Source organism: Pezoporus flaviventris, unplaced genomic scaffold, assembly GCF_033815535.1.
Source record: "Pezoporus flaviventris isolate CSIRO_AGI_PZ_B2104156 unplaced genomic scaffold, CSIRO_AGI_Pfla_v1 ptg000041l, whole genome shotgun sequence".
In the NCBI taxonomy this organism is placed as follows: domain Eukaryota; kingdom Metazoa; phylum Chordata; class Aves; order Psittaciformes; family Psittacidae; genus Pezoporus; species Pezoporus flaviventris.
In genome coordinates, this window is record NW_026892589.1 from 10,000,001 (window position 1) to 10,013,872 (window position 13,872).

Here is a 13,872-nt window from a genome sequence, read left to right on the forward strand (position 1 = left end):
GGACTACATTAAGTTACTTCACTGGTAAAGACAAATTTGCCATTAAACACTTGCCAATTCCATTCATTTCAATAAACAATGTCTGTACCTCATCTCTTTTCCTTAGTCAAGTAAGTATGGGCATTTGTGTACCACAATCTTTATTGCAGAAACTCATAAACAGGCTCAGTTCAAGCCCTGCTGTGAGTTAGCACTGTGCCTGTTCAAAGCACCCACCCATTGTGCCCAAGGTCACAGAAGGGGCCTGGGAGGAGTTACAGATCTTTCTCCCGAAGGCCTTGTTTACACTGGATTCCTTTTTTTATACTGCTCTCCACAGCTATAACATAGCTGCAGCAGCTCAGCTAGTGGCAGTCTTGCATTACACAGGCCACTGGCACTTTAGATAAAAGTTTTTGAATTTGGGCCATGTGCCAAGTCCCATTAACTTCCAGAAGGCCTGACTCTAGTAAGTGGCTTTGAAAATCCAAATCCTAACACTTGTTGTTTCTTGACCTCTTTAAATCTTTTTTCTTCTGCCATTAATTGTGAGTTCAGGACCACATCTAGAAGAATCATGGTTAAAACGCCTGTAGTACTTGCATCAGGACCATCTTTACTGGAAATGTAACAAATCCAGAAGTAAATTTGGAAATTTAATATAGAAGTTGGCTGGCTTGAGTACAGTAAGAACTTTCTGATGTCTGGACATCAAAGTATTAGGATCTATACTTTCATCTAGGAGTCCTGGCTAAAATGAAACTAGAAATTAAACAACCTCGCTGCTGAGCAACAAGTATGATTTGCTCTAACAGAAAAGCAGAAAATAAAAATTAAGTTCCGCTTGGTCTTTCCCACTCTCGAAAAGTAATTCTGTCCATACTGCTTTATAGGCAGGTATTTTGAAAAAGTTAATCCTATTGTGACAATTACATACAAAGAAGTGTTCTGTTCAAAAAACCAAGTTTGTCCTTGAGAGACATTATCAAAAAGAGATACTACCTTGATTTTTATTAAGACTCAGTATTTTGATATTATTTTAGAGCACACATGCCCAAAATTAGAATGTTACTCATGCTGATTTTCAGATATGAAAGTCTGAATAAAGTTGTCCCTCTACATTTGCTCAGCGGATAGAATAATTGCTATTGAAGGTACTAAAATAAAGTATACAAGTTATGTAGGCCAAACAATCAGAAGGCTGTTAAGTGTACTAAATTCTCAGTCTAAAAGCACTGTCATTTTATTTGTACCTGGTTTCTAGGTATTGTAAAAGCAACTGCTGCTAATAATATGGTATCATTAGAAAATGCACTGAGGTCTGATTGTCATTAACAGTGCCTATTTCCAGTATTCTGCTAGTAACAAACTATGATACATACCATAAAATGTAAACATACACAAGCATATCTTGGCATCATCAAGAACCGCCATTCCATACATCAAACCTTTCTTCCCCGGCTGTAATTACCATTTTATTCTCCACACACTTTCGTTTCTGCTCTTACAGCTGAAATGGATCCCTGTTAATGTGGATAAGGAACAAAAAGAAGCAAGTAGGTCTTCAAAGAACTCTGCATAAGGTTAACTGTAAGAGAAAGCGTAATAGCAATATCACCAGGACTCAAACTTTTAGCAGTAGTCTTCAACCCTCAAAGAAGGCAGAGATATAAAAGTCTGCATGTGCATAAAGTAAGGAAAAATAGGGGTATGAAGAAATCTTTTCCTCCACACTACCATGTCCAAACTGCCTTTCCAACTGCTGTTATGGAATTAGAGGATAGGAGGAAAGGTGTTTCTCAAACATTCATATAACTCATGTCCATAAAACAAGTCCAGTAATTTATGATGATCTTTTGGAGCAGTTCATTCAGGGATTCCTCATTGTTAGTGTTTAGCTTCCTCCAGTTGATGAGATTGAGCTGCACATTTTAATCAAGAGTTGATTAACATTTCTTTTGCCCATCTTCCAATAAAGGCTCAGTAATAGGTTCTGCCCAAGGACTCCATGCTCTGTTGTTTCCAATGGAGACAGATGAAGCTATATTCTCTGTGGACAGCCTCATTTCCCACGAACACATCAGCTGATCACCTGCTAACACTCTTCTGTAGCAGAAACATTTATTTTTGTATTACTTGTAATTTTTTATTTAGCGTATCTGAAATAGTACAATTAAAACCAGATGTAGTCGCATTGCTTAGTATGCCAAAGGAGTGTGAGCTCTTGCAGGCATGACTTTGGGCATTGAGCTTCATGACCAAACAAGAAATGCAAGCAAATAACATTTGAACATGGGCTGAAAATAATCAGCTTCACTGGAAAGTAATTCTCTGTGCAAAAATCAAGTCACCTCTGTATACACAGAATACATAGTATCTCACATTATCACTTGCTTTCACCTCCTGATTAACTGAAAACCAGAAGATGGGACTAAACATTATTTCTGAAGGTACAATTATCACAGCAGCCCTTCATTTCCTTCCCACTCAACTTAGTTCTTCTTTAAAGCCCCCCAAAATGATCTGTTCATATAACTGGTCAGTTATTTTTTACCTTTTGCATCACCTAGAAGAGATACAGCAATCAAGACAGTTGCAAGGAAGCAACCTTACAGCTGACTCCCTATTTCTCCAGTAAGGGTGACATAAAAGCTGTATATAGGAAACAAGATTACATGGGATGACCAGTAGATGACAGCATATACTTAACACTAAATTGCTTCCAGTCATAAATCATTTAGTTTTTATTAAACTGAATGAATACACTGCAACTCATTAGATACATCTGACAGCAACACAAAAACCTGCTCAAAAATAAAGCCAACATATAATGCCAATAAAAAGTAGTATTCTAATTTACCAAATGATTTTAAACTGAAGAAAGTAAGAGTGGCCTATCTCATATACAATGTTTAGATTAGTGGAGTTTTAGACAAGTACACCAAATACACATCAGTTTTCTGTCTACAGAACAGTTTCATTCCCTTTTTTGTTTCAATTGGTCTCTGCCTCTGGGAAACAGCATTTTCAAAAAGGTTTACAGTCAAATCATTAACAGTTCACATGCTTTGAGCAAAAGTTTTGGGTTTTTTTTCTCTTTTTTCTTTTAAATCTCTCATTAAACTTAGTCCACCTGATTGATTGCTGCCACTGAAGCATCACTAGCCTTACTTGCTCACTCCTAAGATCTGCCTTCCCACCCCCCCCATTACTGATTTGTTTGGTTTTGCATCCCTGTCTTTTCACTCTGGTGCATCCAATTTAGAGAAATCATCACTCTTCCTCTTTTCATTAAACATGCTCAGAACACTTGGTATAAAATAAATAAAAATACTGACTAGTTCAGAAAATGTATATTTTTGAAAGGAGGTTTAAAGCCAAAGCACTAATTAGCCAACACAGATGCAGGAAGTTAGATTTTGATGATGCAATCAGATGTAAAGGATGATAATACACAGTCAAAGAGGGGAAAATGATACATTATACCCTCAAGAAAGGGATTTGATTTGTTTGCCTTTTAAAGTCAAGTGCTTAAGCCGAATGAGATGAAATCCAGCTTTAATGCATGAAGAGGAACATCTGTGGTGGGAATGGTCCAGAATACACAACATATGGAGTGATCAGACAAAAGCCCATTTCAACTTCAGAGGAAAAAAATGCAACTATAGGTCCTAGAGAAATTCCACAAAAAGGGAGGGTCAGTGGTAACTACCAAACACTGATATTTCAGATGTAGCTGTAAGCAATACACCTGTGTAACAGCTGGTATCTTGGCCCATCCCTGTGCTGAAGCAGCCACTTTTCCTTTCAATACCAAAAGCAGATTCATTTCCTCTGGGGAGCAGTGAAGGAGAAAGACAACTCATACAGAACAGAACTGTAAAATCACTCTTAATATGTACAATCCAGTCATTTGGTGCACAAGATCTTTTTGCTGATAATGCTTTGTGCACCTATCTAGAAAGCTCTTGAGGCTACATAATGACATGAACATCAACATTAGGAGTAGATTAGGACGGTATGCTGCTATTAGTCTGAAGAGTCACCAGACAGTGCTCTCAATCTTCTCACTTACCCTTTTTACTTTTATTCCAGGAATTTATGCACTAAGTAGTGTGATACTCAAAGCCCTTCTGTACTAACTTTATCTTTTGCAAATATTTGACAAAATCATCCTGCTCTAGATTTTTTCGGGACTTGAGCTGTAGAGACAGGGGAAAGCAAATACCTACTTCAGTCTCTCTTTGGGGAACAAACTAAAATAATACCTCTGGGGCCAAGGGCTTTGTCTCCTACCCTGATGGACTTTGACACTGCAAATTTCAGTGACAGCAGGCATTTGCTAGCATCTATCACTATATAAGCCAACAAAGTGCAAAGTTATCTCATTTTTAAAAGTTATTTAGGGTGCTGCTAAAGCTCCATACTTTCCGATTCAGAACGACAAATGTATGCATAGTTCTTTCCTAATGATAGGAACTTTTATCATTAATAGAAATCACATATTAGAAAACTAGAACCCTTTAAAGAGAATTACATTTGTTTACTCAACCATCCAGCTGGTTTGTTAGAAAAGTAGCTATTTCATGAAATTCTCAATTATTGTTCAATATTAGGAAGTTATTTCTGAAAACACTCTTGAAGGTATTTTATAAGGAGGCCAAGGAAGTATCCCAGCTGACGTAAAAGAACCTTTCAGAGCCTTAAGAACTCTTCTAAGGCACACCAGTACCATTACATCTATTTTCTAGAAAATATTTTTCTTGAAAAGGTGACAGGCACTTTTGTGATTTTAACGATTGGTGTAAATTCAGGATTTGTAAGCACTGTCCCTCATGTATTCTGTTCAAGGCTGCACAGTAGATCAGTATCAGCCACAACTAGGAATCTGGATTTCTGATTTCTCTATTTGTGACCCTTTCACTGGATTATAATTTTTCCCTTGAGAAAAACTCACACAAATGCTATTTACTCAGCTACTTTTGGATACCAAGCTGACAAATATTTTATTTAGTAGATAGCTACAAGTTGCTAATGTTCCTTGTAGAATTGCACAAAACACTTGGGATTAAGTGGCAGAGGCACCTTAAATCAGGGCTAAAGGACTGCCATAAGCATAAAAAGCCTCACTGTCAATGATATTTACAGTTGCCATTTCCCACCAATAAGTATGGCAATGTGCTTGTGAAAGTATCCTGCATTCTAGCTTCTTCTCAGCCTCATTTTAATGCTGTTCCAATTCATGAATATACAACTGTAGATACAGCAAAATAAATCTGTGCAAGCCACATGAGACCTTCTTGAGGTATATGTAATAATGCATGCAGATCTTTCCCTGTTCAAATGACAAAGCAGCACTTTAGGCAGCTCTCACATGAAGTTATTTTTTAAGCTCTGAATAGAGAATCAGGCTTTGAATTCACATAGGCAATGCTGTATTGGCTAGAATGGAAAATAAGATTTGTGCATGTCAAAAGCCAGAATAACTGCATGAGAAATAAAGGCAGACACAGAAGAGTTCTTAAAGGCAGGAAAGAAGCTCTCTTACTAAAGAGATCCAAATTAATACAACACCACATCTATATAATTGAAAATACTACCAGATAAAACAACATGTGCTCAGTCTAAAGGCAGTAAGACATTAAAGTTCTATAACATTTTAATCAGAAAATCAAATGCAGGAATTAAACAAAAGTGACTCAGGTAATTATTTTAAGTTTTAAAAATTAATTAGTTTTGCATCCATTTATAATTGAACTTGCACATTAATACCAAATAGAGTTTTCCAATAAGTCCATGAGAACATACTCTGCATACTTAAAAGCAGATAAGCGTTAACTACTTATGAGATATAAGCAGAAATAAATAGCAACGTGACAATTTAATTTCTGATCTACAGCCAGGACCACCACAATAAACTGGAGAAAAGCATCAGAGCAGTTTTTAAGGCTATCTGTAGCACACCAAGGTCTATGCCAATTCAGTTACTTTAAATTACACCTGTTGGGAAGGATGCATAAAGAGCCATTACAGGCACAGGACTGACAGCATGGGAAACTCCAGTTACTACTCTTCATGCTTCTGACATTTGTGCATTAGAAATAGGAAGCATAAAGAAGAGCAAGGCTACAACTGAACACCTTTGCTACACTGTTTCATCTGCTCATCACAGGCGGCATCCCCAAAGACCCTCATATTTGGACGATCCTTAGATATGACCTTAAAAACCTATCTGGCTCTGACATCTCAAACACTGGATCCTTGCAGAAGGAGCCAGCAAGCAGAAATTTGACAGATGCTCTTCAAAGCGAAATACAGCCAATGACTTTCTGTAAGTTCGTTAAATCCTAAGGAAATAAGCTTTTGGTTCACCAGTGTTTTGAACTTGTGTAACCACAAGTTATACCTGCAGAAATCCAATATAATGGTAGCATTTGCCTCCAAATTGTACAGTATAGATGTCTACAAAGCCTTTAGTACTACTGTGAGAAGACTTACCTTTTCACTTAAAAGCAGTTTATTAGATATTAAAAGATACAAGTACACACAAAGCAGAATGATGAATCGTAAGTTTTATAGATCCTACTCTGCAGGATATAGTCAATAGCAAAAATTTCATTATTTACTGATAACAAAAAGTTACATATAGATATCATAGATAAGCCAACTACTTGTCTTCATCTGGAAGTGCCTATTTGCAAATTGGGCCATAAAAAAAAATTCCTATTTCTGACAACCAACTTAAATTTCTTTTAAAAAATTCCCTCAATGATGCTAAAAAACGATTCATGATTCATCTTGTGTGTTATGCAAGGAGGTACCACTGCTCATGTTTCATAGTTGAAATGACGAGCCTTGTATCTCTATGCCAACTCTAGCAGGAAGCCTTCTGTGCCTTGTGCTGGTCTGTATCACAGAGCAGCTTCAGCACTTTTCCACTTATGCCCACATATAGCACATTAAAATTCTAGTTATCACTTTTAAGCGTTCCTCTTCTACTGGTGACAGTACTACCAGTTATTCAAGTCAGCATGCTGCAACTTCTTTACTGCATAGCACAGGGCAAGCCATTTTACTTTTGAGTGCCCTTCCTGCAACCCCACAGTGAGGATTAACTAATATTTCCAGCCTGCTCCTGGAAACTTAAGTGAATTTCTAATAAAGATTTGGTACCTCCTGCATCTACAAGAGCAACCATGCGTGACAGTCTGAGGGTATTTCTGAAAAAGCTCAAAAAAAACTGCTGGAAAGGAAAAATCCCCTTCCAACACCAAATCCATGCATAGCTCATGTGCTGATGACTATAATTATTTATTCACTTTGAAATATACTGTTATGATAGTTAAGACTTACTAACTTGTGGCAAGTATCTGAAAGAAACTGCAAAGCTATTTTAGGACATGAAGCACAAAACATTTAGCGTTCATGTATTTTTTTCCAGAGTCCTTTGTATGTCAAAAATTATTTCCTCAAACAAAGGAAAGATTGTTCTTGGAAGACATACCAAGGAAAAGAAAAATACATGTTCTCAGACTTGAAGTTAAACCCCAAATTGCAAAGTAAGCTTAAAAGGTCTGATCTCGTTATTTATTTGGCAGAAATTGGAACTCTGAACTCACCTATAGCCTCTTACCACTGTCTTTTAGGTGTAGATAAGACAATATAAGAATAGTTGATTTTGCTTTTAAAAATAATGCTAATTCTATTCTATGCACATCTTGCAGTACTAAGCATATAGAAATAACAAGTAGAGATGTTGCCTTCATTCATCCTACACTAAAATAGCAAAAGACTTCAAAACAAAGAGGTCAGTTAAACATCAGGTCCTCTATTGGTTGGGATCAGATCTATTTTTTTCCTAAACAAGCTTTAAAATTAAGATGTACAATGATAATCAGTTTTCAAAACTTTACTGACAGAAATTCAAGTCTAAGAAGCTAGGACTATTTCTTAAAACCTTTGGATCAATAAGTAAAAATCACTTTTCTTCCTGGTTCAACACAACCTGTTTTACAGCTGCTGTTTGTGAGCTCAAGAACACTTTTATGTACCTGCAAGCAATATGAAAGTACTTGATGCATTTTAGAGAACAAGGCATTATTGACATTCCCATATATTAGAAGCTGAGAGAGAAATGCATATTGATACTAGCAAAGTTGTTCCAAAAAAATGAAGAAATAAGAAAACATTTAAGATTTTATTAGATACTTTATGGATGTTGGATTACCCAACTTCAGCAGTGACATAAGGAGAGCACTTCCAAGCTTTGGTATTTTCTGCATTTCATTTAATGTAAATACACATTTTACCAGACAAAACATCTCAGCTGCTTTAGCAATGGTGCCCCACTGCCAAAAACTCTCCCTGTGATACCTTGAGCCCAACAAGACCAACAGCAAGTTTTATTTCAATTTCAATATGCGTGGATTTTATTTTTGTTAACATACTAGTCATTTAACTACTACCATATGGAAACATCAAACTTTATAAAGTACAACTAATGTACTGTATGATTTATTCCCCCAAAGAGAACTTAGCCTTAACAAAATTAAAAGTCCTTTCCAATCACCACTGGTACTGCCTTTTTTTTTTTTAAAAAAAAAAGTCAGGATTAAACAGCAATTACTTAGAAAGCAGCATTATGCTAAATTTGCTCATTTGCAGTACTGACAAACAGTACAATAACTAGATATAGTTATCAGGGGTAAAAACCTTATTAGAGAGAAATAAGAATTAATTAGGGTTGCAACTCTAGAATCAGAAGGTCAACTTCCTAAGGTTTCTTCATGACTTTTTTTTGACCTGCAGATTGTTACTGTAATAAAATGCCCTCAGGAAGTTAACTCAATGGGGAATCTTTTATCACTTACATACACTATATGACTAAATAACATGATTGCAAGTCAGGTTGAAATTATTTATGTATTAGAAGACCTTAAGTTTTGAGTTCAGACCTTTCAGTCACATAATACATAGCAATGGTGTGCCATGCCAGCAGTCTGAACCCAAACACATAGGTTTGTTGAGGTTTCTTATTTCTATTGTACTTGAACATGTTGTAGTAAGCCCTAATCTTAAGTATTATCTGTTAAGAGATTTCTCAGAGTAGTAGCTATGCACTTTTGACGAAAAAGAAGCAACTTTAAAGTTTCAGGCTCTTTTGACATCACCCACTCCAGTACATCCTTCTTTTCTGTGATATTTACGTCACACCTTAGGAAAAATAAATCTGAAAGCATTATCACTTACCGATCTAGATTTGGGAAAAAAGCCTTGGGATACCAAAAAAAACTCCAAGCAACAATGAAAATTCTATTAGAATGTCAAAGTTAAAGGAAGAACACAGAAAACATAGTTTCCTTTCCCCTTTCATTTGAAAACTCTTTTGGAAAAAAAACAAATTTAACTAAAGTGCCATAAATTGTGATGACCAACAGGCCAGAATACTGTTTTAAAAAGACAAATCAGCTTAAACGTGACAGGAACACAATTTAATTGCAGTGTTCCCTGTTGCAGTATAAGACAGGTCATTTTAGACCAACAGGAACTATGCTGGCCCTGCTGGACTAGTTTCATCATGCACCAGGAATGAAGATAGCTCTGTTTCTCCTGGTCACATAGAAATATCCCTTCTCCTGTGTACTCAGCAGGGGTAGAGATGACTGTTACCCGAGGAAGGAAAATCAGTCAAAGCCTGCTGGCCTGACTTACCTCAAGCACTACAGCCTCTGTTTCCACAAAGAGAATTCTTATTTATTAAAACAGGAAGGATACAAGTGCTTGAAGCCACGACCTGGAGGAACACCACAAAGTGCCCAGACAGCTAGAAGGACCTCCCTCCTGCAGAAGGAGCAGCACGCTACCCGGCTGCAGCAAGCTGCTCACAGCAGATAGCAAACTCAACTTCTCACCTCAAACGAGCCGCCATTATCACCACAGCGACCGGGCAGCGCCTTTCCCGCCTTCGCCTCGCGCCCCTGCTTCTTCCCGCCCAGCACCAGAGCTCGGCTCCTCGCGCGCAGCCCTATCCCGTCTGCCGAGCCCTGACTGGCTGCCGCCTGCCCCCCCACACCCGCCCTTTAGCCCGGGGCGACAGCGGCCGTTGGGAGTTTCCGTTGGTGGCCCTCAGAGGTTTGTCTCGGTGGGAGAGGTGGGCGAGGGCGGTGCTGTGGGCCTCAGGGGGCGGCTGGAGGGTGAGGAACTGCTGCAGGGAATCAGGTGAATTTCTCTGTTGCAGTCTCTCTTCGTGGGTAGATTGGGTAACTGTGCTGTGGTACGGTTCTGAGGAGAGGGAGAGAAGTTGAGGGGGGCTGTGCTGTGAGGTAAATTCGGAACCTAAAGGGGGATGCTAGAATTAAAATGAGAGTAAGCATTACAGAGAAGGAAAAATAGCCCAGTCTGCAGAAACAAGATGGCAGCTGCGCTCCTTCTGCCTGTGTTAAGCTTTGTTTATCTTGGGGTTGGAACTAGCAATGGGTTTTGTTTGGTACAGGGGCACCTTCCACTAGAGCAGGTTGCTCTAAGCCTCATCCAGCCTGGCCTTGAACGCTGCCAGGTATGGGACAGCCCCAGTTTCTCTGGGCAACCTGTGCTAGGGCCTCACCACTCTCTCAGTATGGCTAATATCTAAATCTACCTTCTTACAGTTTAAAACCATTACCCCTCATCCTATCCCTGGCCTCATTTTCTAAAAGACTGCTTACCTTTTCTGTTCAGCCACAGTTACGCTAATCCCTAGAAATGCATGGTATATCCTTTGACAGTAAGAACTTACGCAAACCTGTTTTTCAATCAGCATGCTATATTTAGCAGTGTAATTGATGACTGAGGTAAACCTTGCATCATATAGAAAAAGACCAGAACGTAAATTCTTTAAGAGTAGCAAACTTTTCACATATCCTTAAACTGAACTATTTAACTTAAAATGATCTATTTTGCTGATAATTTTTCTTGGAAAAAAATCCAAACACAAGCATTTGTAAAGGAACAAATCCTTTATCTGTATTGTTGGTCCTGGTTTGTTTTGTGGGTTAGATTTGAAATGTGGTTTTGTTTTTTTTTTTTATTTCAGAAAGTCACTGTACTGGAGTAGACTTCTGAGACATAAAGGTAATAGCTTCAAATCTGCTGAAACTCCTAAGTGTTTGTTACATGCTCTTAGTTATCTGTAATTGAATATGCAGTTAAGATTTACTTAGTCTGAAAGTATTTCAGTTCATTGGCTTTTTAAAATCTCCTGGGTTCATCATTACATTAGGTGCATAGTTTCCCTCATCCCTTTATTTTCCAGTTAATGCTCAAGACATGAACAAAGTGCACCTTAGGTTTACTTGGATACATTTAGGTCCCAGTGAAAATCCTCATGTTGAAAGCATTTGGGTTAATTTTACTCTTTAAATTTAGCAACAATATTCATATGAGTAAATATTTTCACAATTACTGTTGTCCCAGAGAAGAAATGAAATTTGAAGCCTAATATATTACTTTTTCCTGTGAAATTTAATAGGAGATCACTGCTTTTTCATTCTTTTATTTCAAACAGATGGGTAAAATGCTGAGATTTGTTAAAGGGAATCTGTCAAGACTTAATTTATAAGTTGATAATGTGTGATATAAAAATAAATAACATCAACATTTTCTTTATGTTGGTAACCATGTTTTTCTGTAAGACCAGAGTTCAGCCTCTAAATTTCTGTCCAGTTCTGCATTTACATTGGGCAAAGAAACAGCATTATTTTATGACAAACGTACACCTTCAGCCTGGTTCATGTTTATATCCACATGAAGTTTAACTGAGATGTTATTCTTTACATACCTGCAGGGATATATGTTTGAAAGCATTGGTGCTAAAGTCTGTAGACTTCAAGCTTATTTTTTTAACACTGTTGATGTAGATTATGCCATAATTTGTTCAAGTGATGCAGATGTGAAATTGCATGGAATTTATTCTTACTACAGTTAAAGTAGCATCAGTGTGCCTTTTTACCTTGCAGTAATGGGTCCTTCCTAGGCTTTTATTACTTTCCCATCATGAAAGGAGCGCCATATACTTTCTGCAGCTTTTTAGCCGAAGTGCCTTTTTCATGTTAAATCAAATGAAAAGTATTCAGTACTGAACTGTTGTTGCTGTTTTGTTACCTGAAGGATTTGCATAACAAAAAAAAAAAAAAGAAAAAATCACTGAAATATCCCATAAGACTTCCCCCCATTATCAGCTTGACAGCTGCATAGTGTTTGATTTAGATTAGTGGCTCATGATGGCTGCTATTAAAACTTTTGCTTTCCCCAAAACCTGTATTTCAAATACTACTTTTGTGAGAAGATGGAGCTTGTTTTGAAGGTGAATTGGGTTACTTTCTATTTAATTTTAGTTCTTTACAAAACATGGCTTTATTGGTTTTCTAGGAATTTAATATGCTCAGCTCAAGTTGAGAGGAGCTACCTAGTAATTTTGCAGCCAAGAGCTCATGTTTCAAAGGCAAAATAATAAAAGTGAGCTAAATAAATTTTGAAAAACCAGGATGTATTTATTCCTTGGCAAGTTCATTTCTTGAAGTCTTTACTTTGAACAAATGGTTGTGATACCCATTTCTCACTCTGATTGCTCCTAGGGAACTGCCCTAAGGCCTACAGGAGTGATTTTCCCCCAGCATTTGGGACTACTTTTAATTAACTGTGCTCTGCTTCTACTTGACTTCACTTTAGACTTCCCTAAATGGATTCTATTATGTCCCTTGTGTTTTTGGCAAAATTCTATGCTACCTTTTTTGGGTTTATTTGAGATGTGAAGCAACAACAGGCCAAGCAACTGGACAGAATAGACCTAATCATAAATGTGAATTATGATTCACTTTTATAGTTCAGTGAAACGGAAGTATTCTCAGTTCTTCCATTTGCTGTATTTTCAGTTCAAATAATACAACTGAAACAAATGTGTAGGCACAGTTAACTAGGAAGGTGATTGTGAAAGAAAGCTGTATCACAAAATCTTGATTGATACAGTAGCTTAAAAAAACCACTTTCTACTAGTGATTTTGGCCTGAGTTGATTTGTAGGATCCAGTTGGAATAAACTGCATTAGAAGTGTTTGAGATGTAGTTTGACTGTTACACAGTCCTCTGTGCAAAAACTAGAGCTTTCTGCATTATTTCCTCAGCAGCTAGCTCTGTGTTGACATGTCTGTTGCTTCCAGAGGTGAGCTAATCCTGGAAATTTCATAGCCATGCTTACTAGCTATTCAGGTCTGAGCTAGGTCACTCCTTATACAAGCAAGATGAAGAAGATCATACAGAAAGATAGCTAGAAAAATTGACTTTGAAAAGACCTTTTTCTAGAAAAAGTTTTTTAGATACTAAGTCTTAAGTTTTCACAAGCTTTTCTGCTGTACTGATTTTAATTGTTTCATACAATTCACATATTGATTTACAAATATGAGGGTCCTGCTTATAACGCAGCTATGAACTCCTTAGAGATTGATTGATTTATCTAAACAATAAAAAGAGATTAAAATACTGCTTCATTTCTTACCTAAATTTTGCATACTTTCAGCAAGCATGAATTAAAATATTTAAATAGCGCTAACTCTAGGCACTCTAGGAACTCTAGGCACAGTGTGCTGTTTTATTTTCATGAGCCACCCTATGCATAGTCTCTGACCTGGCACCTGGAGAAAAAGACCTGTTGCTCACTTTTTAAGGAAAAAAACTAGTCTTCACCAGGCCATAACTTTTGCCTGTACAGTTCTTCAAACTGCTGCTCTTTCGGATATATGATGTACCACAGTCTGGCACCCTAGTTGTTATTTTCCGATTATCCACATCCTACATGCATCTGTTAACTAGATGCAATGCTAGAGCTTGGATTTTAGGAGCAGACCTTTCCATTTCCAGTTGA

At 37.3% G+C, this 13,872-nt stretch overlaps 1 long non-coding RNA gene across 2 annotated transcripts in view; it reads right to left on the reverse strand.

Moving 5' to 3' along the window:
• The window catches only part of LOC133275890 (uncharacterized), a 141,488-nt gene extending 131,523 nt beyond the window's left edge, over positions 1-9,965 (reverse strand). For both annotated transcript variants that reach the window (XR_009745723.1, XR_009745722.1), the window contains exon 1: positions 9,891-9,965. This is a non-coding gene — a long non-coding RNA (uncharacterized LOC133275890). The remainder of the gene's footprint in view (positions 1-9,890) is intronic.
• Between the last annotated feature and the right edge of the window lie 3,907 nt (positions 9,966-13,872).